The sequence below is a fragment of the Mus musculus genome, chromosome 11 (genome assembly GCF_000001635.26).
Source record: "Mus musculus strain C57BL/6J chromosome 11, GRCm38.p6 C57BL/6J".
Taxonomy (NCBI): Eukaryota; Metazoa; Chordata; class Mammalia; order Rodentia; family Muridae; genus Mus; species Mus musculus.
Window position 1 is genome coordinate 18,111,278 of NC_000077.6, and position 25,973 is coordinate 18,137,250.

Genomic DNA, 25,973 nt, shown 5'->3' on the forward strand with positions numbered 1-25,973 from the left:
AGGATACATTGGCACAGGGGAAAATTCCCTGGACAGTACACCAATGGCTCAGGCTCTAAGATCAACTACAGACAAATGGGATCTCATAAAATTGAAAAGCTTCTGTAAGGCAAAGGACACTGTCATCGGGGAAAAACAGCAACCTACAGATTGGGAAAAGATCTTTACCAATCCTACATGTGACAGAGGGCTAATTTTCAGTATATACAAAGAACTCAAGAAGTTTGACTACAGAGAACCAAATAACTCTATTAAAAATGAGGTGCAGAACTAAAAGAATTCTCACTGAGGAATACTGAATGGTTGAGAAACACCTTAAGAAATGTTCAACATCCTTAGTTATCAAAGAAATGTAAAACAAAGCTACCTTTAGATTCCACCTCACATCAGTCAGAATGGCTAAGATCAAAAACTCAGGTGACAGAAGATGCTGGCAAGGATGTGGAGAAAGAGAAACACTCCTCCATTGTTGGTGGGATTACAAACTGGGACAACCACTTTAGAAATCAGTTTGGCAGTTCCTCAGGTCCCATCTATACCACTCCTGGGCATATATCCAAAAGAGGCTACAACATATAGCAAGGACACATGCTCCACTATGTTCATAACAACCTTATTTATAATAGACAGAAGCTGGAAGCAACTCAGATGTCCCTCAACAGAGGAATGGGTACTGAAAATGAGGTACATTTACACAATGGAGTACTACTCACCTAATAAAAACAATGACTTCATGAAATTTGAAGGCAAATAGATAGTACTTGAAAATGTCACTCAGCAAGGTAAACCAGTCACAAAAGAACATACATGGTATGTACTCATTGATAAGTGGATTTTAGGAAAAAAGCTTGGAATACCTATGATACAACTCACAGACCATATGAAGCACAAGAAGAAGGAAGATCAAAGTGAACACTCAGAACCAACCCTGGGTCATCTATAAATGCACCGTTCTTCAGCACCTGGCAACTCTCTAGCGTCCAACCCTCCAGCTTTACATATTTGCACTTTATCTGATCTGTCTAAACTTGGTAATGCAGAGGAGTTCTACTGTTGTTCAGTGAGTAAAATGACCTCTCTTCATAATTCAGCCCTACTTAGAAGGAGGAACAAAATAATAATGGAATTTTTTTCTCTTATACAAAAACTTTCAGGGATTAAAATGCTTTCTCCATTGACTTTTATTTAAACTAGAAGTTAACTGACAAGACACATCAAGTTATTACAAATTATTATGTTCATTCATTATTGAGATGTAGTAAACAAATACAGAGCAATACATTAAAATAACATCGGTATATCACTGTAATCATTTCTTCATTTTGTCTCATTGAAAACCTATACTTTAAATTTTGAAAGTAGTGAAAATTTGTAAAGCTCTCCAATTCAATCTCAAGTTGATCTTAGTAGTATTATCTCAATTGGTGAATATAAAAACACTATAATCTTATATCTTGATGATTTGGGTTTTTTTTAATTGGTATAAATGTTTGTAACTACACTATGTCTGGTCCTTTCAGAGCTTTGAAGAGTATGCTGGATCCCCTGGAATCAGAGTTAAGCCCATCCAGTCCTAAGGTTGTATGTGAACACTCAGAACCAACCCTGGGTCATCTATAAATGCACTGTTCTTCAGCACCTGGCAACTCTCTAGCGTCCAACTCTCTAGCTCTACATATTTGTGCTTTATCTGATCTGTCTAAACTTGGTAATGCAGAGGAGTTCTACTGTTGTTCAGTGAGTAAAATGACCTCTCTTTTAGATCATGAAAAATATAGGCATCTTTTGGCAAAAGAATGGAAGTGTGGCAAAAACCAATCATTTGATCACACAACATCTGAAGACATTATTAGTTTTTCTGGAATGTGTCCTATTGAGATCAAATGAAGTATTTCTACTAGAGAAGTATGAGATTGGGAGTCAGCTGTCAATCACAGCTTTCTGGCAGGGCAACCTTGTATAAGTCAGGATCTTTCTAGGCTATCACTTTAGGAAAACATGAAGCTAAGATATTTGCTGTGAGTGTTTGTCAGAGATTTCATTATTGTCAGAATAGTATTTTGTTATGATCAGGATTGTACACATTATTTCCTTTCCCTCAACTAGTTTTCACAAGTTTTAATATTCATGTATCGATCCACTTTAGAGGCTACAGTATTTCCAGATTGCCACAAGAACAATAATGATGAACATAGTGTATATATCTATAAGCAGATCACATATATGTGAGAGAGAAAACAGTAAGCTGTTGATTAATGGCAAATATTTTTCCATACAAGAAATTCCCCAATACCAGAAAATTACTAAAATTGAGCAAGCTTTTCTTTCATTAGACATGTAAGTAATTTCTCTCTCAAATGAATTTGGGGAGCACATAGGAATCTTAATTCCCACTTTACAGATTTTTTTTCTTTTTATAAAGCTTACATTTTGAACTCCTTTAATTTTCCTAACAGTTGGATTTTTTTAGTGATCCTGACAATTATCCTATTACTCAATCTCTCTCTCTCTCTCTCTCTCTCTCTCTCTCTCTCTCTCTCTCTCATCCTTCCTTTTATTCTTCCTCCCTCCCTCTCCTTGGAGAGACATGACTCCATTATTGTCGGAAACTCCATCTGGGTTTGCTTCTCTGGCCGAGGACATAAATCAAAAAGCCAGTTCAATTTGAAGTTTAGGTTTTCGCCTTAGTTGCTGTAAGAAACATACAGCTACAAACATCCACATAACTGTGGATGTCCAAGGTTTCATCACCGCAGACAGAGGGGTGGTTTAGGACAGTCACCTTTAAGATATCCAGAATAGAAGCTGTTGATCCTCTGTGGATTGTGAATTTCAAGAATTGAGCTTCTTGGTTCTTGTTAGTGAGGTGAGTTTTATGTTCACCATTACATCACTCTGGGAAGCCAGAAGCCTCCTTCCTATTAGGAAGCCTTACCTTGACTTTCATACCAATAAAGTTGTTCTTGGACAAGAGCTCATCCTAAAAAGTGTCTTGAGAATTGCACCTGAAAAACAAAATACTTCCCTTTCTCTTTGCCCCCGCCTCATCATCCTCAGCAGCCTACAAGCTTTGAATCTAAGACAAGGCTCTCAATCTAATGGCTTTTTAAAAACGACCTTCCATCAAGCTGAGGAGCCTCCAGGTGGATTAGACTGAGTACGGGAGACGCTTTCCGGGGGGCAGATGTCAAGCCTCAGAAAGGTCGCTCTATTAGGGGCCCTTTCTTTCTGGACTCAGATTTCCTCCAGGATTAGTAAGAATGGGAAGGGAGGCCTTGGTATTCCGCCACAGGACTCTTTAGCATGCTGAAGAGGGAGTATCTTGCATGACACATGTTCTTAGAATCTAAGCTTCCAAGGGCATTGTGTAAAATGACATTGGAATACAAGTAAGAAAATGTTACTTGAGAACGGTTTCCAAGTGAGAAATGCCAACGATCACTGGAATGTGAAGCTGTTATAATTTCTGGATAATCTTTCAAGAAAAGAAAAAGAATTTATTATAGAAAGAAAGTGTTTCTTCTTGAGAAAAAAGCTAGTTAGAGGCCCACATTATGGTTCTGTCTGAGGAAGACTGGGGAAAGCTCCCTAGCATTTCACCAGGATTAACACCTGAGTCTCTGACCTCCTTGAACAAAAGAGTTCATGGCTAGAATAAGGGGAAACATGAGCCTCCTTAAGCTCTTCTTCAGAGCCAAGATCCACATGTAGTGGCAATCTGAATAGTGGCCTGCATATGGAAAAACCTCCATGTTAACTGTTGTCACAGGGATCTAGCTCAATTGAGCAGACTGACATTGACCAAGTCGTGACTATTGATGGGTACCTTATTGATGGCTCTGGAGTAGTGTGACTAATCAAGTCATTGATCTGATTTTTCCTTTAACAAGTCCCATTGCCAAGGTCACACCCATGTGAGGGAAGGAGGCATGGCGTTCTTCTCAAGGTGTTCAGACAGTCAATATTTAGTAGTGTAACACTTTTTTTCTCCACTTTTCCAAGAAGCCTGATCCTTCAGGCCACAGTCCCACTGTAAATACAAATAGCTTCCTGTAACATCATTTGACTAATCTATTGTGCAGAAATCTGAATACTCATGATCAAACTTTCTGCCTTTTGCCAAAGAACTTCTTGTAGGGGAAAGAAAAAAAATCAGAACAGTAACAAAAGCTTCTAAAGAGAACTATATCTTTTCATTCGCCTAAGTCATGGGACAAGGGTTTTCAAGAAATTCCTTTCTTTTTTCTTGGCTACCATCTGAAAAAATTTAGTGCCAGATGGGTGGGAAATGGAGATGTGATTAGGAGTGTATTTGTCTATTTTAAATGTTGGAAATGACCTTAATGCCAGGCATTTCTACTTGCTTGGTTTACAGAGAAGCCTGGCATTTCTGAGGGTGGGTAGTAGAATGGCGACTGTGCACTCACTGCAGTCTGCCGAATCCTTGGAGTGTCTTGCATAAAAGGGTTCTTGTCGCAGGGAGTGCTCACTGGAGCCAAGCCAAGTCCCTGGGGATGTCTAGTGTCTACTACTTACAGAGCTGGCTGTCAGGTTAGTCTTGTGTGTTTGTAATTGACTATGATGTCTGGATGGTGCTAGAATGATTCTAGCCAACGGTTCCTTTCCAAAAGGGTTTTCCTGGCTAGCTCTCCTGTGACAGAAATGCCAATTTGGGCGTTGCCTGGAGACTCCAAAGATGCAGATTCATTTGGCTGAACTCCGGTTGTGAAGCCAAGTGCTACAAAGTGCTGGAAAGACATATGAGAGTCTAAGCTTGAGTCAGTGCTTCCCGCCTCGAAAAATTATATTTTGGCTTCTCTACTTTTTAATGCTATGTTTAATGTTTCAGAGCATATTTAGTAAACATGTCACTAGCGATTGCCAGTTCTTAGTCTCTTCCTGCTCTGTCCTTAATGGTTTTCCCTTTGGAAAACCTTGGGTCAGTGCAGTGGGTTGAATGCGAATATGAATGCATGTGTATTTCATGCTAGACAGATTGGAGATTTGTTTTCACTAGTTCTCCAGTTTATTTATAGCACCCACTCCTTATGAACCCAGCAACTAATACACACATCTTACTTTCCTCAGCAGACTTGGCTACTTCTCTTCTCTTGAGAAAGCTGAACTTATACTTCACATTAATCAGGGCAAGTTAGGAGGGATTAATAGATCTGTGCAAAGTGTGCTTTCCTTTGCTAAACCAGTTAAAAGAGCAGTGTTCTATGTCTGAATCCATGTAGGATTCTGTCAGTTGAGTAGTGAATGTTTTTCTGCAAAATGAGGGCCCCGTATGCTACAAGCCATGCAGACACTTTTGCTAACTTTGTTGGGCATGTTGAGATGTGGGCAACTGTAGAGGAGTTTTAATCCAGCAATAGGGCTGCTCTGGCTGGATTACAGACACACCCTAGTACACATGTTTAATCCCAAACAATGAAGGTAAAGTTAGTTGTAAGAAGGAAGCACCCATGTTTGAAAGTAACTTCTAATTGAGGAGCAGACAAAATGATGAATCAGAGAAAGATTTGACAGAATGTGTTAGAGATAGGATATGCCCACCTCTCACAAGAGACAGGATGGAAGGGCATCTTAAAAGAGTAGCACAGAGAGGAGGACATACTTGGAGAGTTTTACAGAGATGGATTGGACAGAGAACAAGTTAGACACAGGTGAAGACAGAATGAGCCAGAGAATGAGAAGGAGCCAGAAGGTTAGAACAGATTGCCTGAGTTACTTTGAGGACAAGTAGAGCAACCCAGTCAGATGCAGAGAGAGAAGCCAATTTGAGAAGCCATCTAGGAGAAGAGTTTGACCCAGAGCATCTGAGTTAAACCAACCAACAGAGTTCAGAAAGAACTAAAAAAGATGATTGTATTCATCAGTAAGTCTCAGAGGCTGAAAAAATATGAGGTTCAGATCAGATTGTATGGAGGCTAGATGCTTCTAGGACTAAAACTAGGTTAGTAGATGGAGTTAGTAAGCCTCCAAGATGACAAATATGTCAGGCAAATAAAAGTTACTATAACAGCCCACCTCACGGCATCATTATAATTATTATGCTCAAACTCAATATGAAATTTGATTTAAACCTCAAGACTATATGGATCATAACCACTCACACACTAATACTTATTCAGCAAGATCTGTGATCCTCTTTCTTATCTTAAGGGGTTTCAGTATAAAGATTCAAGTGCAGCATTAAGAAATAGGCAGTGATTGGCAGAATAAAACTCCAGGAGACACAGAAGTATAGGAAAGGGTCAGGAATGTGATTATTCCCTCCTCCATACACCGAAAGTTCTCAATGAAGGTAGAACTCGAGTGAGAAGAACGCTTGCATAAAAGATTTATGAAATACAGTTTGTGAGCTAATGGCATTCTGAAAACCACCAATGCTTTGATATAAGTTACCTGGCAAAGAGTTGAAGCCTTTGTAGCTGCTTGGTTCTACTGCAGAGTATAAACAAGTGATTTTTTTTTTTAAAAAAGCATTAGTTCTTAGCAAATTAGAATTTTTTTTTTTAATGAACCTTCATCATACATACTTCAAGAAGGACTGAGTAGGTGGTAAGGGAGGGAAGGAGTCGTCCCCTAAGGGGATAGCATGCTATAAGATGATTAGTAAAGTCTCTAATATTTCCAAGTTCAAGTTCCTAGAATTCATAAGTGCCATTTCACATGAGAAAAAAAATTTTTTTTCAGGTGGGTAAGTGAAGGATCTTACGGGGGGGGGGGGGGGGATTTATTGTCCCTTCATCCAAACTCTGTTATCACAATGCCTGAGTCTAAAATAGTTTCTAAAGGAAAAAAGGTTAATCCTAGGATGAACAGAAAAATAAAGTACATATTAGGGGGAAATTATGAGGAACATATGGGATTGTAATACCTAAAGGAAGTATATGGTGCTGTAGGTGATTGCAGTAAGCCAGACACAGAATTTTGTCATAAGGAAGGGAGAATGTATTTCCTTGCCCTTTAAATTGGGCTGACTTAATAACTTGCTTGACCAACTAAATGTTACAGACATCGTAACAGAGTACTACATTCAGTGTTTAGGGGCATAGGGGCTTTGTCCTCAGCCATCACCCATGAACAAGGCTGAGTTAGTCTCCTGAAAAGTATGAACTGTGGAGACAGGTCCCATTCATTTCCAGACACACACCAAAATCCATAGATAGATGAATGAGCACAGTAAGGGGCAGGTGAAACCAGATCATTCCAGAAGACCAATCTGTGCTAGGCCAGCCACACCTGACACATGGGCTAAGTAAAGTGGTTGTAGTTTTCAGCAATACGGGTCATGGTTTGTTGTAGAACAGAGGCTAAATGATCTAGAGAAATCAAAAGAAGTATTAATATTCAGGAAGTTTGTCTCTCACCTCACTTAGGACAGGGAGCAACTGTTTAAATTGGGGCAAGGGTGATGAGAACTCATGATTTGAAAGTATATTTTCTTTATGGACTGTGACATGTTAGCAGTCAACAAAGGTAGGCAGATGAGTGAGCATCAATTAGAAACTGGGTCTCAGTCATAGGGCAGAGGATGCAAACTAACTCAAATGCAGAAACTGGGGATCAATTGCCTTTAAAGAGGTGTTAATAGAGAACAAGATGTTTGGCAGTTCATATATGATAAATAAAAGCTAATAACCAAATTCTTTGAAGCTCATGAGGGACACTAAGACAAAAGGGAAAATACCCTTGAGAAATATTGTTTGGAAGTTTATAGTCCTGCAAGGGACACACATGGCAGATCTTACAGCTTGTGACAGGGCACAATAGTAACCTTAACAATTAATGTCTGAAATTAGACCTTTGCTGTCTTCCAACAAGTAAACTTTAGGCCTCCGTGATGACTTTTGTCAAGTAGAACAGCTTCCATCACTCCTGTGGCACCGGCCCCTTCAGCATGACAGATTGGTTCATAATAGTTGGGATTCAGCTGTTTGAAATCAGTAATTACTAAATTATTGATACAATTCATGACCAAGGGATTGTGGAGTTAGAGTGTGAGCAGAGGAGCCACATGTCTGAGGGACATTTTCATGAACTTAGAGGTGAGCCCATTTTTGCCAATCTATGTTGAACATTTTAAATTTGTTCTATAAAACATCCGGTGCCTAGAGATCACAGAGAGGTTCCACCCCATGTTAAAAAAATCTAATAATTTACCACAGTAAATCAATCAATGTTTTCTTAGAAATACTGGAACTGAAAGCAAGAGTTGAGTGGAAACAGGAAAATGTCCATAAGTTGGCTTAAAGGTATTTCTCAAAATATTGAATCCCAGGGGCTAGGAAACCATAATAGAGAAATCCTTGGAAGATGTTTTTGTAAGTGATGTAAAAAAATGGCTTCCAGAGAGCTGTTTATTGCTTGTTAGAAGGAACCCATTAGTCAAGTCACTGAGGACAGCAGTTCCCCATTGCCTAAAATGCGTTATTCCAACTCCCTACTTTATACAGACCTCTGCTCCATGAGGCAGAAGCATGTGATAAAAGTTTTCAAGATTCTTCTAAAATAATTTTTCTTTGACAAGAAAATTCTTGGACAAAATTTTTAAATTTTATTTTCTTTAAACTACTAAAAGGGCTGTGTTGTCAACAAGTCAAATCTAGTCACACTGACTATTATATTGGATAAATAAGTAAATAAAAAGCATCTTTTCTTAATTTTAAAGTCAACACACGACATGATAAGTAACTTTATTGCATATTCACAGATACATGTCATCATGCTTTGTTCTTATTTATCTTCCCCAGTGCCTTCACTCATCCCTCCTGCCCTTTATCCCTGCAAATAGTCCCTCTTTTTCTCTCACATCACATGAAGTTCACTGCACTGTCTCTCCTCCCCTGCTTTAAGATCTCCTCTTACCTTTCATGGTCCCATTTCTACTTTTATGATTTCTTTCTCTTAAATTTATTTATTTCTACCTATGTGAGAAAGAAAACATGTAGTAGTTTTCTTTGTGAGTTTGATTTGTTTCATCTAGTTAATAAAACACACTTGTTTTCTTGAAAATTTAGTCATTTAATTCTGCTCAATGGCTGAAAAGTATACCACATGTATATTTAACACATTAAAAAATCATTTATCTGTTAACAGATATTTTGTCTGGTTTTATTTCCTGGTGATTGTGAATAGTGTTGTATTAAGCAAAGATACTTTGTACCTCTATGCTATGTGACCTAAGAGCCTTTCAAGTAAATGCCCAGGGCTGGTGTAGTTGGGTTATAAGGCTGTGTATGTTTTAGGTTTTGTTTTTAATTTTTTAGATTCTTCATGCCAACTTCCATAGGCATCGCACCACTTAACACTCCCGACAAGTGTATAATTCCCTCCACATATGTGCTTCTTTATTCTGTTGGTGATGGCCACTCTGAGTAGGGTGCAATGGAACGTCAGGGTAGTCTTCCTTTTTGATTCTCTTATAGCTAAGTTAATGGGGCACTCTTTGAATTTGTATGGTTCATTTGTTCTTTTGAGAATTACCTATTCAGTGCTTTCATTAGTCTAATTTATTGATTAGACCACAAGGCAATTATTTTCTCTTTTGGTGCTTAGTTTTTGTAGTTCTTTATAGCTGCTAGATACTAATCTTGTGTCCAATGTGTAGGAGGCACATTTTCTTCTTTGCTCAGGCTGTCTCCTCACTCTAGTGGTAGTTCCCTTTGCTGTGCTGAAGCTTTTCAGTTCCACATGACTCCATTTGTTTTCCCTGTGCTTTTGGAGTTTTTTTTTTTTTTAGAAAGTCCTAGTCAGTGCCTCTATTTTGAGGTATTACATTTATTTTCTTTTAGTAGTTTCAAACTTTCATATTTTGCATTAATATGTTTATCCATTCTTTTTTTGTTGTTTTGTTTTGGTTTTTTGTTTTTTTGTTTTTCGAGACAAAGTTTCTCTGTATAGCTCTGGCTGCCTTGGAATTCACTCTGCACACCAGGCTGGCCTCTAACTCAGAAATCCGCCTGCCTCTGCCTCCCATGTGCTGGGATTAAAGGCATGTGCCACCACACCCGGCTATGTTTATCCATTCTTAATCCATGTATAGGTGAGAGATAGGTATCTAATTTAATTATTCTACATGTGCATACACGGTTTTTCTAGCTCTATACATTGAAATGACAGCCTTCTTTTTCTGATGTATTTTAAGATTTTTTTGTTTTATTTTGAGAAGGCTAGGCTGATTCCATGACAGGCTTCAAATTGACAGTTAAGGAGACTAGCCTTAAATCTTTGTTTCCAAGAACTGGGCAATTTCAGGCAAGTCGAGGCCTCAGAAGTTGCCCTGTCACCTGGCCTGAGGCAAGGACAATGGGTCAGCAACAGTTTCCAGACTTCCTCAGCTACTTCCTCAGCAACAGTTTCCAGACCTCCCCAGCCAGTTTCCTGCCCCCAGACCCTGGTAATGGAATGTCTGTAGAGATGGACCCAATAGATTAACATAGAGGTCACCTAACCCAGAATTCCTTAATGTGCTTTATATCAGGGCTACAAGCTCACTTGGTTGTCTCTCTGTCTTGGTAATGGGAGATCCCAGCATGTTGGACTTCTGCAGAATAAAACACTCTTTGAATTTACATCCTATTTGAGTTCCAGAAATCATTCTTTGGTGCATCATGGAGCCTTACCATCTCATGCATATACATGTGTGTTTTAGTGCATGCATGTGCACAAGATGCCTGCAGATACTCATGAAAGCCAGAGAATGATGTTAGGTTCTGTGGAACTGGAGTCACAGGTGGTTTTAAGTTGTGCCATGTGGGAGCTGGTATCCAAATCTGGGACTTGAACCTGAGTCTTTTGTATGAACCCAAAGTAAGATGCTCTTAGACACTGAGTCATCTCTTTATCTTGCCAATGCCTGTCAGGTAGTTGAGGCTGTTTGGTTTGATTTCTGTGTCCTGTGTTAGAATCTATGGACCTACATTTCTGTTTTTGGTTCAGTACACAGACATAATTGTTTATTTTTGTGGCTGTACATAAAGTTTAGTATGCTTTTTAAATACAGAATACTTACATAAAAGGCAAAAGTATGTACTGTAGAGACAAGCAAAAACAAAAGAAGACCTCTTGGATGGAGAACTTAGCATGAACTTTTGGAAAACAATGCAAGCCAAGGAACCTGAGTCCCAGTAAAGAAAGCAAGCTCAGGGAGAATTACAAGACTCCCTCTCCCTCTGCTTTCAGAGAGATAATGAAGAGCAATCCCCGGTCTACTTCACTGATCACTTTTTACGTTTTCACCTTGCTCTGAGAACAGGATGGTATCTCAATGTTTTCCTTCTTTCATAAAAAGCATAGCCCAAATGCTTATTATAGTCCCTGCAAGCTGATATACTGTTGACATAATAATGTCAAAGGCAGAGAAGGCCTCAGCCCTCTGTCCCCCCACCTTCGTCCCTCCACACACTAATGAACCCAGAGCATAAACAAGCCTACCAAAGTCTGAGGACACTTTAAAGCCTCTGACTCCTTGGCTCCGGTTTGATGGTGGAGCTTGGAGGAAACAGGGAAGGGTGTGGTTTAATGGGTACTTGCCTTTCATTCATTTGTTTAGCTTCCAAGTCTCTTTTGTTTTCTCTGTTAGAGGGACCTGTTAGAAGATCTGGTATCCTTACCTGGTTGCACAGCAACAGGGGCCACATTTCCTGCTTCTCAGGGAAATACACTAACCAGGCCTTTTCCCTCCCCAACCATAAGTTCTGTGTGAATTTGTGCATTTTAAGGAGCAGCAGAGTGAAAACTCTTCATGAAAACAGTCTTTGTGTCCTTTGCTGATATTTCACAGAAGGGAAAGATAAGACTACGCTCACATGCTTCAGAGAAATGTCTCAAAAAATGTCTCTGAAACTTGTGATAATTTTTGCCAAATGAAACTGGCTGAGATTCTTGTCGTGTGCCCCCATCCAGCACTTGGAGGTGTCGTTACCATTCTGCTTGTCTTGGCAAGAGGAGTCGGTTTATACTGCTTTGCTCATCACATGGAGCATGGAACTACGGTGATATCCAATGGTGGCTCGTGTGCCTCATTTCATATCCTAACCAGATGTGCTAATGAAGGAAGGGGTGTGTGGATTATATGAGCTAGCAGATGGCTGTAGCTGAGCACAGTACTTGGCACATATGAGCATGTAGTAACCTGGAGAAACAGATAGGTATATGGGCTGTGGGTTCATTATCACTCCATTTTATGTCCTGTGATATGGGTTTAAGTAGTTTGCATGCTAGAAATAAACATAGTTAAGCTTCATTGAATTTCATTTAATTTTTAAGTTGAAACTACATACTTATTTCATTTCAGGTACTAGTCAGGGGCAAATCTTCAAAATTCTATAATTGGTTCCTGTACTGGTGACAGACAGCAACTTCATTGTTGGCGTTTTGTCTGTTAGGCAGTGAGAATGTTCTAGTTACTAAAATCCACTGGGAGATGTTTGGCAGAAACAAAACTTCAGCCTCTTTGGACCAACATCTATTAAAACACTTAGGGGTAATAAACCAAATGATTCTTGAAAACAAACTTTGAATAAATTCCAATCCTAGGGGACATTGGGACTATTATCTGCTGAAGGAATGGCATGTCTTTTACTATGACAAAATTAGACACTCTTCCATGATTTCTCATTAAACTCCTCCAGCATCCGCTAGTGTGTGTGTCTATGTGTCTGTGTGTGTCTCTGTGTGTGTGTCTTGTTATAAATGAAAAAACTGTGGCTCACAATGATGAGCTTTTGGTGTTTTAAGGGTTAGATGCTAGGATTTGAATCATAGTCTTTACCGTTTTGGCAAAACTGAAGGAAACAGAGTACATGTCTGCACAGATTGGTGGTCTAAGCATATGACATTTTTCTTCTCATAGTTCAGAGTCTGGAAGTGGGAGATTTAAATAGCTAGTTTAACAATTTCTCGTGAGGTCTAATGCCCTAGCTTTCAGGCACTGGCTGTCTGCAAGGGGCTCATACTGTGGCCTAATTTAACTTTAATGTCCTCCTCTGGATCCTATTTCTAAGAGTAATTATTTCGGAGGTTAGGTCTTCAGTAAAGGATTTTGGAAGAACAGTCTGTCTGTATCAATGGCTTTCTCTGCGTTCATGCCTGTCTCTTTATTTTTTATTTATTTTTCTTTTTCATGCTTAGTGATTGGCATGGTGTGCTTTAAGAGTCGGTAAGTCATTTTGGATGAACCATTGAATGCATGAATGAATAAAAGAAGAAACTGGAAATCTGTTCTTTCCAAAATGGTGCTAAAACATAACAGGTAAATTTTCTTTGATGATTGCCTAAGAATTTATATTAGGTAACTTAAAAGATAGTTTCAATGTGGGAGTAGGTTTCTGAACAGTGACATTAATGATGTATTAGTGGCAATGATGATCATTACAGGAAAATTAACAGTGCCCCCTCATTCCCTTCTGTCCATAGATCCAGTAGTTTCTCTGCCACATACTACAGCATGCCAAAGCTCACCACCAATCATCAGTGACAAAAATTGTGTTCAGATGCTGCCACATATCACTGGGCAGGGTGGATAGAGGCGCCAGGTTCAACAGGGAGTGGCTGATGTAGAGACTAGATTGTGGTACACAGAGCAAACACTGGGGTGCGTGATACCTTGATTCTTCAATGATTTCCCAAGCTGTGGCTCTTTTTCTTGTCTGGTACCAAGACTGTGTCACATGCACTCATCCAGATTTCTTATTCTATCTAGCTTTAGTTTCTTGTCCTTGTGCTACCCTGATTTGATCATTCTAGGTTGAAAGAAGTGTCCACTATTAAGTAAATTAAATAAAGGCCAATTGAGGAAGCAATAACTATGGCAACTTAGGTGTGCTTTTTTTCCTTTTTCTCTGTATTTATTTTCTTCTGATTCTGTTATAAAGTTGTATAGTGACCTGCAGTCTGCTGTCCAAAATTCAGAAGAATTTCCAGTCATCAGTGAAGATCATCCTCATTGTTACTTAAGAGATAAGACCCACTGAATTAATTGCTCTTAAGATCAGCTGCCTGTTGAATAACCTTTACCTGATTCACCAAGAAGACAAGTCCATTATCTGATAGAAGGCATGGTTCCATCTCTTTATCCTTCCCAATGTGGCTCTCTCTACATCACCTATCCTTCCTCTTCAATTCTCCTGTCTTTTCCTCCTGAAAACTTATTTAGGTTTTCTCCGTTTTAAATTCAGAAATGAAAGTCCTTTTTTCTTTACCTAGTGATTCACACTGGGGACAGGATTTGATACATTTTGCAAACTCTGGAGGCCTTTTGGGTTGTCAGAACTGAGGAAGAAGTGTCACTAGCATCTTGTGGGTAGAAGCTCAGAATGTGGCCTTCTCTCCTCCAGCTTCAACAAAGACTTGCTATTCCAGACGGTGACAGTTCCTTGGAGAGTGCTGGCCCTTACAATTCCCTGGAGAAGCTGTTTCACCCTGTTCTTTTGATTTTTAATCACTTGGAAGAACCACACACATCCACAAATGATTTCTCACTGCTTAGTCACACCCCTTAGTTCTTTGCAATCTTAACTTTCTCCCACACGTCACCGCTACATACAATCCAAGAACTCTGTTAAGTCTTTGGTTTCCAAGGCTTTCAAAGTCTACCCTAAAGCCTCCTTACCTGGTTGCCTTGGAAATCAGAAAAGGATCAAAAGAGTAACTCATCTTAATGAAGTCCATTCTCTATTTGGGAAGGGAAAGATACATAATAAGATGCATCCTATTCAAATTCCACATCTAGGTCTGTAGTACTTACATGGATTAGCTGTTCTTTTGTTCCTACCTGGAAACATGGGGTGGCAGTGTGAGAAACCTTTGTTGTCACACACGGAGGAGTGAAGACAGCATGCTGTAACCTATCAGTAGTGGCTGTCAGACTTGAAGAAGTGAATACATCATATTGGAACCTAGCAGTAGTGGCTGAGCATGCTGCTGACCAACGTTCTGCAGTTTCTCTCTCTTCTGCATCCACATCCCTGGTCTTCCTTCCTTGGTCCTGTTCTGTCTTTATCTCCCCCTCTTATTCCTCTTCCTCTTTGTCTTACTTACCTGGTTGATCTATCAACTCATTAAGAATATTTTATTCATTTCAGACATCAACAATGCTTTTCAGGGAGTCTACAAGGAGAAGAACTCCATAAGCCTTTGTTTCCTTAGGGATTGTTAGACAGTGGGTGTGCAATACAAAGCAACTAAGACAAATTGGCTTCAAACTCACACAAACTTCTGAGCAAATATTGGACCATTATCAATTGAGTGATACAATCTTGTCTGCATTTTTGTGGTGGTCAAACTACCCCATTAAAAAAATGGTGAAAGGAGCTGGGCGTGGTTATGCATACCTGAAATCCCAGCACAACACTTGGGTGCGGTGAGGAATATGGTGAAGAATTTGAGGTCAGCGTGGAACATATATATGGTAAGTCCTTGTCTCAGAAACCCCCAATCAATCATAAGGCAGGCAAAGAAGTTATAATTTTAGCCTCTGTGTTTCATTAAGGAGCAAAGTGACTTTAGTAAAGCCTGTGTCACTTCTAAGCCTGGTTCCTCATCTATGAAATACACTGAGCAAGAAAAGATGAACTTCCAGGCTGTTTCCAAGTGTCACCTTGATTGTTTTTTTTTTTTTTCTTGTTTTTTTTGAGACAGGGTTTCTCTGTGTAGCCCTGGCTGTCCTGGAAGTCACTCTGTAGACCAGGCTGCCCTCAAACTCAAAAATCCTCCTGCCTCTGCCTCCCAAGTGCTGGAATTAAAGGCATGCGCCTGGCATGTTGATTCTAAATGAAGTGAGTCCCTGATAAAACATTTTTAGTTCGGCAACATTTTCAGCAAATAGCATTCTTAAATTGCTCTAATACAAGCTTATAGACTCATGTTTAAACATGTATATATTTTAATATATAATACTTAAGCTATGCATGTTTTAGGCATATATTCTTACCAGTACTAGAAATATATGAGGATGTATATATATTTACACATGTATATAAACATAGATGCTAACTTGCTATCATGTAAAGCTGATGAAACTAGGCTTGATTCTCAGATCAAATGTTTTCATGGAGGTCTAAGTGAGTTAGGGCGAGTTAATCATGAAGCACAATTCAACCTTAACAATGTGTCATAGATAATGACAATGTAATAAGAGGGAATTTAAGAAACAATCAGAAATTATGTGTTTTCCCCCATTAAGCACATGTTCAATTAACCAGTAAGCCTTGAAGCCATGCATACCTGATGATTATTTTATGTTACCTTGTGTTTCAAAAAGTGGGTTGCAAAAAGCTGGATTCACAGCACGGTAGAATCCCTACACTGTTGCAATGTGTGCTTCGATTCAGCCATTGCATATTGAAATTTCACACACAATAATTGGCTGACCTTCACAGCTATGGCAGAAACTAATTAAAGCTGTAAGGCCGCGCTGGCAATGCTTTTGTGTGAAATGTGAAGTTTGGTGATAATGAAATGTGGGGGCAGCTGTTATTGTCTCCCCCAGACTGTCCCCTTGGTTCACATTAATGAAGAACAGCAATTATTAAACAAAAAGTATTTTTACCCACTAATTATTTTGTGTTGTGATAGTGGGAATAAAAACACGGTGGCATCTCTGCCACCAGCTTCTCTTCAAAGTCATTTTACAGAAGGCTGCCAGATGACTAGGGTATCATTAGACATCTCTTTTTTAACTTTCTTTCTCCACTGATCTTAGACCTTTTGGGGCCTCAAGGGAGGATATGGATGGGTTCAGAGAGCAAAGGGGAAAAGGGCAGGCTAAAAATGGTCACCCATAAAGATTTTTTAGACAGCTGGAGGATTAAATAAATGAAAGTTTTTGGAAATAACTTCACCAGACAAACAGAGATGTCAGTAGAAACCTGAAGGCCTCCACACTATTGGTATGTAGCCACCCAGGGTCACTGCTGCTGTTGAGGTGTAAAAAATAAAGAAGAGCTGTACTGTTTCTTGCTGTTAGGAATCTGTGTTTTTGTTACTAGGTCAGCGTGGCTTACAGGACTTCCACTGTGTCAAGTATTTCAAGTCACTGATTTGCAACAACCACTAAAATGAAAATGCCACTGTATTGTCAAGTTTAGCTTTTTAAGGGCTAATTAGCTAGCCTGCTTTCTCAATGTCTCTCTTTATCAACATTTTATAAAATTTTTTTCTCCCTCTTATCCTTGGGTCATTTGGTTCTCATAAAGCAGGTTAAAATGGGGGGAAGAGATAAAAAAAATCATTAAATTGAACAATTATTTGTGTCATTGTCTCTGACATCTATGTTTTCTGTCTTGAGATTATACATAGCTACAATAATAGATACCACATTAAAACATTGGCCAAAATGTGCAAACCACTGTAAATCAGGGATGATGAAGATTGGAAGTGGCTGAACCAGTGGGTGGTTGAGAGTCAACTGGATCACATCAGCTGAACTTATGCAGGAGGTAAAGTTTAGTGCCTTGAATCGAAAGGGCTTCATGGTCATGGATCTACCATTCTAGGAAAGGTACAAGGTATGGCCAGGGGAAGTAGTTTAATCAGATATAAAACACTATCTTCTGGTTTGTATATTTGTTCTTTATATAACAGACTATGGAAATGGGATCTCCCTTGCTAGCTGCATAATAATAAACTTTCAGTAGAGGGCATTGGAGAGACACTGGATATAAAAAGGCTTTTCTTCCTGGTTCTGGGGTGACCTTTGCCTTCTCTTAAAGTGTAAGGTGCAGTTTTTCACTTGCTTGGTTACGGTTTCACCAAGATATATTATTTGTGGCTATTTTGAAGGGTGTCATTTCTCTAATTACTTTTTCAGTCCATTTATAAAGGAGGGCTCTTGAGTTTTGTTTTTTGTTTTGTTTTTGTTTTTTTTTTTTTTTTTTGTGTTTAGTATCCAGCTACTTTGCTGAAGGTATTTATTAGCTGTAAGAGTTCCCTGGTAGAATTTCTGGGTTCACTTATCATACCATCTGTTAATAGTGATATTTGACTTCTTCTTTTCCAATTTGTATAACCTTGATCTTCTTTAGTTTTCTTATTGCTCTAGTTAAAATTTCAAGTATTGTTCTGAATAGGTAAGGAGAGAATGACAGTCTTGTCTTGTCCCTTGTTTTAGTGGAACTCTTTTAAGTGGCTGTTAGTACCGGCTCATGTCCTCAGCATCACCAACTTGTGTGGCGCCTGCAGCAACTTAGAAGGAAGCTCACAGAGCTCTGCCATAGCAAAAAATTTCTGTGCTACCCAGTGACCCAAGGTCATGACTACTCTCAAGGAGAATGGCCCTTGAGCAGCTTCAGCCTAACAATTTTGGCCATTTGCTATGCCTATTTCTGTAGTCTTCTCACCCCACCTCCATTGGTGAGAATGCCTATTCCTAAGAGGATATCCTTACCTGTCATTAATAATACTCTGTTAAGCTTTTCATGATCAAATGTCTGTGGAGTTCTTTTTCACTGGACCCTGACTGACTATGGTCTTTCCCATCTTTAATTCTGTACCATATGAAAAATAATAAATGAATTTCTTTTAAATTACAATTTATTGAGTTAAACACAGAAGGTTGTTGGATAATGGCTTGTTGACAGGAGTGACAAAGAGTACAATTACAATAGTTAGCTTTCTGAAATAAAAATAAAGACCATGAATTAGAAAATAAATGGAAAAATGTACAAAGGTGTTTATACAGGCTATTTGTTCCATGCTAAAAATCACAGAATTTTTTTTTTTTTGGTTTTTTTTCGAGATAGGATTTCTCTTTATAGCCCTGGCTGTCCTAGAACTCACTTTGTAGACCAGGCTGGCCTCGAACTCAGAGATCTGCCTGCCTCTGCCTCCCGGGTGCTGGGATTAAAGGTGTGCGCCACCACGCCCAGCTTTAAAAAGGAAATTTAATGTGAAGTATTTTTTTTATGCTCTAATAAACCATTCATACTGGAGTATCCATAGATACCAGACAGGACATATGAGATGGTCTGATGTTGTATCTATCACCATTCATCTAGAATACATGTCCAGTCCATTTACTGGGGTAGGGGGGGACTCAACAGCAGCAACAAACTGTATAGATACAGGATCCTATGGACTGCCCTCTTTTATAGCACAGTCATCATTTCTGTGGCAAATGTACCATTACAGAAACATGATCAATAATGAAGTGGGTACAATTCAGTAGAGCAGTAAAAGGACATAGTTGGGTACATTACTGAGGAATTGCCTAGTCACAGTTTCACCAAGATATTTTATATTATTTGTGGGTATTTTGAAGGCTTTCTCTAATTTCTTTTTCAGCCCATTTATCATTTGTATAAAGGAGGGCTATTGAGTTTTGTTTTGTTTTTGTTTTTGTTTTGTTTTATTTTTTTGAGTTAATTTTGTATACAGCTATTTTGCTGAAGGTATTTATTAGCTGTAAGAATTTCCTGGTAGATTTTCTGGGGTCACTTAAATATACTATCATACCATCTGTAAATAGCGATAATTGAATTCTTCTTTTTCAATTTGTATAACCATGATCTTCTTTAGTTTTCTCAATGCTCTAGTTAAAACTTCACGTACTATATTGAGTAGATAAGGAGAGAGTGACAGTCTTGTCCCTTGTTTTAGTGGGACTGTTTTAAGTTTCTCTCCATTTAAATTGATGTTGTCTATTGGTTTGCTGTATAGGGCTTTTATTGTCTTTAGGTATGTGCCTTGAATCCTTGATCTCTCCAAGACCTTTATCCTGAAGGGAAGGTGGATTTTGACAAAGGCTTTTTCAGTATCTAATGAAATGATCATGTGGGTTTTGTTTTGTTTTATTTTAGTTTGTTTATTTGGTAGATTGCATTGACCTATTTTCATATCATATCATATCATCCCTGGCATGAACCCTACTTGATCATAGTGGATGATATTTTTGATGTACTCTTGAATTTAGCTTATGAATTTGGTTTAGGAACTGATGGAACCTGATGCAGAGTCCCACTGCCAAACATTAAGTGGAGCTTGGGGAATCCTGTGGAAAAGAGGAAGGAAGGATAATAGACAGAGTGGTCAAAGATACAAGAAAAATCTACAGAATTAACTAATCAGCCCTATAGGGACTCTGCAAAACTATACTGACTAAACTGAGAGCATTCATAGGAAGGATTTAGCCCTTGCACCATATAACACACACAAACACACACACACACACACACACACACACACACACACACACACACACACACACACTAAATTTTTCTTGATCCATTTTTTTTTGTTGTTGAACTCACAGCTCACAAAAGGAGCTGTTATTGATTTATCCATAATTATTAGACCTGGTCAAATCTGTAAGGATTGCGGATACACTTAGAGGAGCCTGTGAATAAGAAACAAAGTCTGCTTAAAAAAAAAAAAAAGAACTCATTCTAAGAAAGGAGAACACCAAGAAACAAAGCTACATTCAATGGAATCAAAGCTTGAGAGAAAAAATGTAATTTCAAGGAGTGCCAACATAAATTTATGCTTTGTTTCTAGTGAGAACTAATTGTGAGTGAATGGAAATAAATCATAAATGAAGCCAAAAGGCCTGAGTACTCATTCTCTCTCTCTCTCTCTCTCTCTCTCTCTCTCTCTCTCTCTCTCTCTCAATAAGAAAACAAAATTACAGACTCTATTTTATGGTGCCTACATGTGCATGGGTATTGCTTCATCCACCAGAGCATGGACAACATATTAGCAGCCACACTCCAGAAGAAACATTGCCTTCTCCCTCAACATCCATTAGGTAGAGGTGGAGCCTCCTGAGCCACTCCATGCAAGAAGATTAAATGGCTAAATCTTGTGCAGGCAGGACTTGTGCGGGCACTCACAAATACTATAATTTCATGCATGTACTACTTCATGTTCTACAGAGAATTCCTCCTTGTTCTCTTACTTTCTTTCCATCCCCCTTCTGTTCTGTACCCTGGGCCTTTGGAGTGGTTGATACAGATGCCCTAGGTACAGCTGAGCACTTAACCACCACTTAATCTCATTATTTTGATCAGCTAGGAGTCTCTATAGTCAACCACTGCCCACTGCAAGAAGAAGCTTCTCCGAGGCAGGATTATGACCGAGCAGTAACGATTTATGACCATCAACGTAAACATTTTGAAGCAAGTTTGACAAATGCCCATTTTTCAGATTTTATTTATTTTTATTTTATGTGTATTAGTGTATGCTTGCATATATGTCTTTGCAACACATCCATGCATTGCCATGGAGACAAAGAGGGAACGAGTTCCTGGGACTGGAATTACAGTTGGTTGTGAGTCACAATGTGGCTGGGGATTTTGTTTTATACTTTTTATTACATATTTTCCTCATTTACATTTCCAATGCTATCCCAAAAGTCCCCCATACCCTCCCACCCACTCCCCTACCCACCCACTCCCACTTTTTGGCCCTGGCATTCCCCTGTACTGGGGCATATAAGGATTGCAAGTCCACTGGGCCTCTCTTTCCACTGATGGCCGACTAGGCCATCTTTTGATACATATGTAGCTAGAGTCAAGAGCTCCGGGGTACTGGTTAGTTCATAATGTTGTTCTACCTATAGGGTTGCAAATCCCTTTAGCTCCTTGGGTACTTTCTCTAGCTCCTCCATTGGGGGCCCTGTGATCCATCCAATAGCTGACTGTGAGCATCCACTTCTGTGTTTGCTAGGCCCCAGCATAGTCTCACAAGAGACAGCTATATTTGGGTCCTTTCAGCAAAATCTTGCTAGTATATGCAATAGTGTCAGCGTTTGGAAGCTGATTATGGGATGGAACCCTGGATAAGGCAGGCTCTAGATGGTCCATCCTTTTGACACAGCTCCAAACTTTGTCTCTGTAACTCCTTCCATGGGTGCTTTGTTCCCAATTCTAAGAAGTGGCAAAGTGTCCACACTTTGGTCTTCGTTCTTCTTGAGTTTCATGCATTTAGCAAATTGTATCTTATATCTTGGGTATCCTAAGTTTCTGGGCTAATATCCACTTATCAGTGAGTACATATTGTGTGAGTTCCTTTGTGATTGTGTTACCTCACTCAGGATGATGCCCTCCAGGTCCATCCATTTGGCTAGGAATTTCATAAATTCACTCTTTTTAATATCTGAGTAGTACTCCATTGTGTAAATGTACCACATTTTCTGTATCCATTCCTCTGTTGAGGGGCATCTGGGTACTTTCCAGCTTCTGGCTATTACAAATAAGGCTGCTATAAACATAGTGGAGCATGTGTCCTTCTTACTGGTTGGGACCTCTTCTGGATATATGCCCAGGAGAGGTATTGCTGGATCCTCCGGTAGTACTATGTCCAGTTTTCTGAGGAACCGCCAGACTTATTTCCAGAGTGGTTGTGCAAGCTTGCAATCCCACCAACAATGGAGGAGTGTTCCTCTTTCTCCACATCCTTGCCAGCATCTGCTGTCACCTGAATTTTTGATCTTAGCCATTCTGACTGGTGGCCGGGAAAGTAGTGGCTGGGGATCTAATCCAGATCTTCTGGAAGAGTAGACTATGCTCATTACCACTGAGCCTTCTATCCAGCCCCAACAACATGTCTGTACATTTAGCATAATAACTGAAGCACATTCCTCTTTGGGTCCTATGACCTCACCAGGTATGAACTCTTGATTAATTTTTTACAGTACTAGGCATGAATTGAATTTCCCTTTCATTAGCTGACCTCATTCATAGAGTAGTCGGTTCCTCCCATAATCATACTGCCACTTGTGTACAAGTGAGTACATTCTGCTTTGCCTGTAAGTATTTTCTATAACAGGATCTACTGATGGTTTGGTGACTTAGTCATCTAGTACCTTGCCTGGTACCTTCTAGCTCTATGAAAACTAGGCAGCAGAGAGGAAGTTCCCAACTCCATTCTAGCTTGATTTCTCTTTGATAGGGGCCTGTGCTTTTGTTTATTGCTGATGAATCTAGAAGTGCACAGTATGCAAAAGAATCACACAGCAGAGTTTAAAAGTGTGGCCTACTTAGATATACACATGACTATGCCGGGGCCTAGCAAACACAGAAGTGGATGCTCACAGTCAGCTATTGGATGGATCACAGGGCCCCCAATGGAGGAGCTAGAGAAAGTAACCAAGGAGCTAAAGGGGTCTGCAACCCTATATGTGGAACAACAATATGAAATAACCAGTATTCCCCAGAGCTCGTGTCTCAGCTGCATATGTATCAGCAGATGGCCTAGTCAGCCATCAGTGGAAAGAGAGGCCCATTGGTCATGCAAACTTTATATGCCCCAGTACAGGGGAACGCCAGGGCCAAGAAGTGGGAATGGGTGGATGGAGGAGTGGGTGGGGGAGCGTGTGGGGGACTTTTGGGATAGCATTGGAAATGTAAATGAAATAAATACCTAATTAAAAAAAAGTGTGGCCTACTTAGATATACACATTCAAGTTTGAATTACAGGACTCAAGGTACAGGAGAGTAATTTGTAGCTAAAAGAAAACCGATACAATTGAGAAGTTTATACATCATTGATATTCTGGTGGTGGACACAGAGAAATTTGAAGGCATAAGTGATGGTGCTGAAGCCTTCAACGGACCTGAGGGGTAGGCAAAAGTTTGGCAGAAATCATATACCAAAGGCACGTGAAGGAAACATTTTGAGAGGAAATAAGATGCGAATTGACTACTTTTTAGGTGCTCAGTTGACTAGATAAAAAGGGAGGTCCATACAACTGGCCTTTGTGAGTATGCCTGTGGGCCTGCCTGTGTATGGGATGGATTTGCATTTTAGTCAGTAGCCTAAGTAAAGACAGGATTGTCACAAATTTGAACAGATCTTACCCAACATAGTGAGCCCAAAATAGAGAGATAGAGGAATAAATAGAGGAATAAAGAATAAAGGTGTTCTCGTTCGTGTTCTCCCTCTCCCCCTACCTCTTGCCCTCCCCCTCTTCCCCTCCCCCTCTCCCTCTCTCCCTCTCCCTCTCCCCTCCTCTTCCCTCCTCCCTCCCCACTCCCTTCTCTTCTCTCTTCCCCCACCCTGTTGATCTAAGATATCCATCTCTTAAATTTAGACTTGGATTTTGGGTCACTTGCTCTTTGGGTTTCTGACTGAGTCTTAGACCAGTATGAGGTCCAAAAACCACTTAGATCCAGACTGAACCATGCCATCAGTTCTCTTGGCTCTTGAGTTTTCAGATGGCAGATGGAAAGGATGACTGAATCACAGACTCGACTCCCCTGGATCTTCAGATTTCAGATCATAGGACTTCTCAGCTACTATAAGTACATGAGTTAATTACCAGAATAAATTTTTTCATATACATTATAAACCTTAAAATTTAACATTTTACAAAGCTATGCACTATTGGTTTTGTTTCTCTGAAAAACAGTAACTAATTCACAGGAAAATGTTTGATGTCCAGTATAAGCAAAAGAACATGATACACTTTCCAACATTCAGTGTTTGTGTGTATGTGCATTTGTGTATTGTGTGTGTGTGCATGTGTGTGTACACATATATGTGTGTTTCTGAGTGTGTGTGCTCATATTCATGTGTATGTGGGAGTGTGTGTTTCAGTGCGTGTGTGAGTAGGAGGCAAGAGATATGACTAACATATATAACTTTTAATTCAGGATTGCGGAAAGCTTCCAAAATTCATGTTATTATACACCTTAAACATTATTATATTGTTTTACCTAGAAGGAAAGAAGACATATTGCTAAATGAATGTCCATCTTACTAACTCCCATTAAATAATTCCATATAATCACTACTCTATATTTTTAAGAAGCCACACACAATATAATAAAGTATGCAGTTATTAAATATCCAGAATGATTTAATTCTGGGTATTATAAAAATTTATTATTTCCTATTCTTTTTTCCTGTTATTAATAAAGTATATTAAGATAGTCAAGTTGTTTCAAATAGAATGAGGCAATTATGATACACACCAGTTTTATACATATATATATACATATTTAAAGTCTCTGCAGTATCTATATTTCCAAAGTAAAACACCTAGATGTTTAAGTCTTGAAGACTCATTATCCAAATAGTTTATGATTTTGCTGAAATTTTAATAGCTATTTTTATGACTCAAAGGATATTATAATAGCCTGATTAAGAAATCTGAAAAATCATGTTCATAAACACACATATTTACACTCATTAATTGTTTTCTTTTGAATGGGATCCAATATTAAAGGTTTACATCCTGATAAACTCCAAAATAAATCTATATCTCAGTCTAGCTTCCCTACTTCTTTTCTCTCTGACACTTTAAAACCAGTTGGCAAAAAAAAAAAAAAAAAAAAAAAAACTCAAAGAGACTTTAATAAGGCAGCGTGGTCATCTTCCAGATGTAGCATTTGGTTTAGAGTCATAGAGAAGACCCGCAGGAAAGTCTTTGCTAACTGTAAGCCAGGAACTTCCCAGCATTTTGTGAGCTGTTTGACCTTACCAGGCCTTCCTCTCTTCCAGCCACTGATACCTTGTGCTGGCATCAGCTATGAAAGATCTTTTAAAAGCTTCTAATGGCATATTTATTGTTTCTTACACATTAATGCTTTAGGGCTATTTGCTGGTGCCTTAGAATTTAAACTCATTGACTCGCAAACAAATCAGCAATGACAAAATGGCCTGTGTATTAAAGTCTCTATGTAAAAAGTGTGTTTATGTCCCACTAGTTACCACAGACATACACATACTAGAACACATTTCACAGCCTCCCATTTAATGTGAAACAAAAGGGTGCAAGTATTATATTTAGTAGATCTGACAGAGGAGTACCAAACTAGTACTTAAAATTAAGACCAAACTCATGCATCAAATTTAAAATATAAAATTACTATTTAAACTTACATTTTTGATTATCAAAATGTGTGAGGAGTTTTTTTTTTTCTAAATAAAAATGACCTGGGAGGCCTTTGGGTGACAGTCACTGGAATGTAGCAATTCAGATTCTATGAAAGCCATGAAATGGAAACTCTGAAATGTTGTCACCT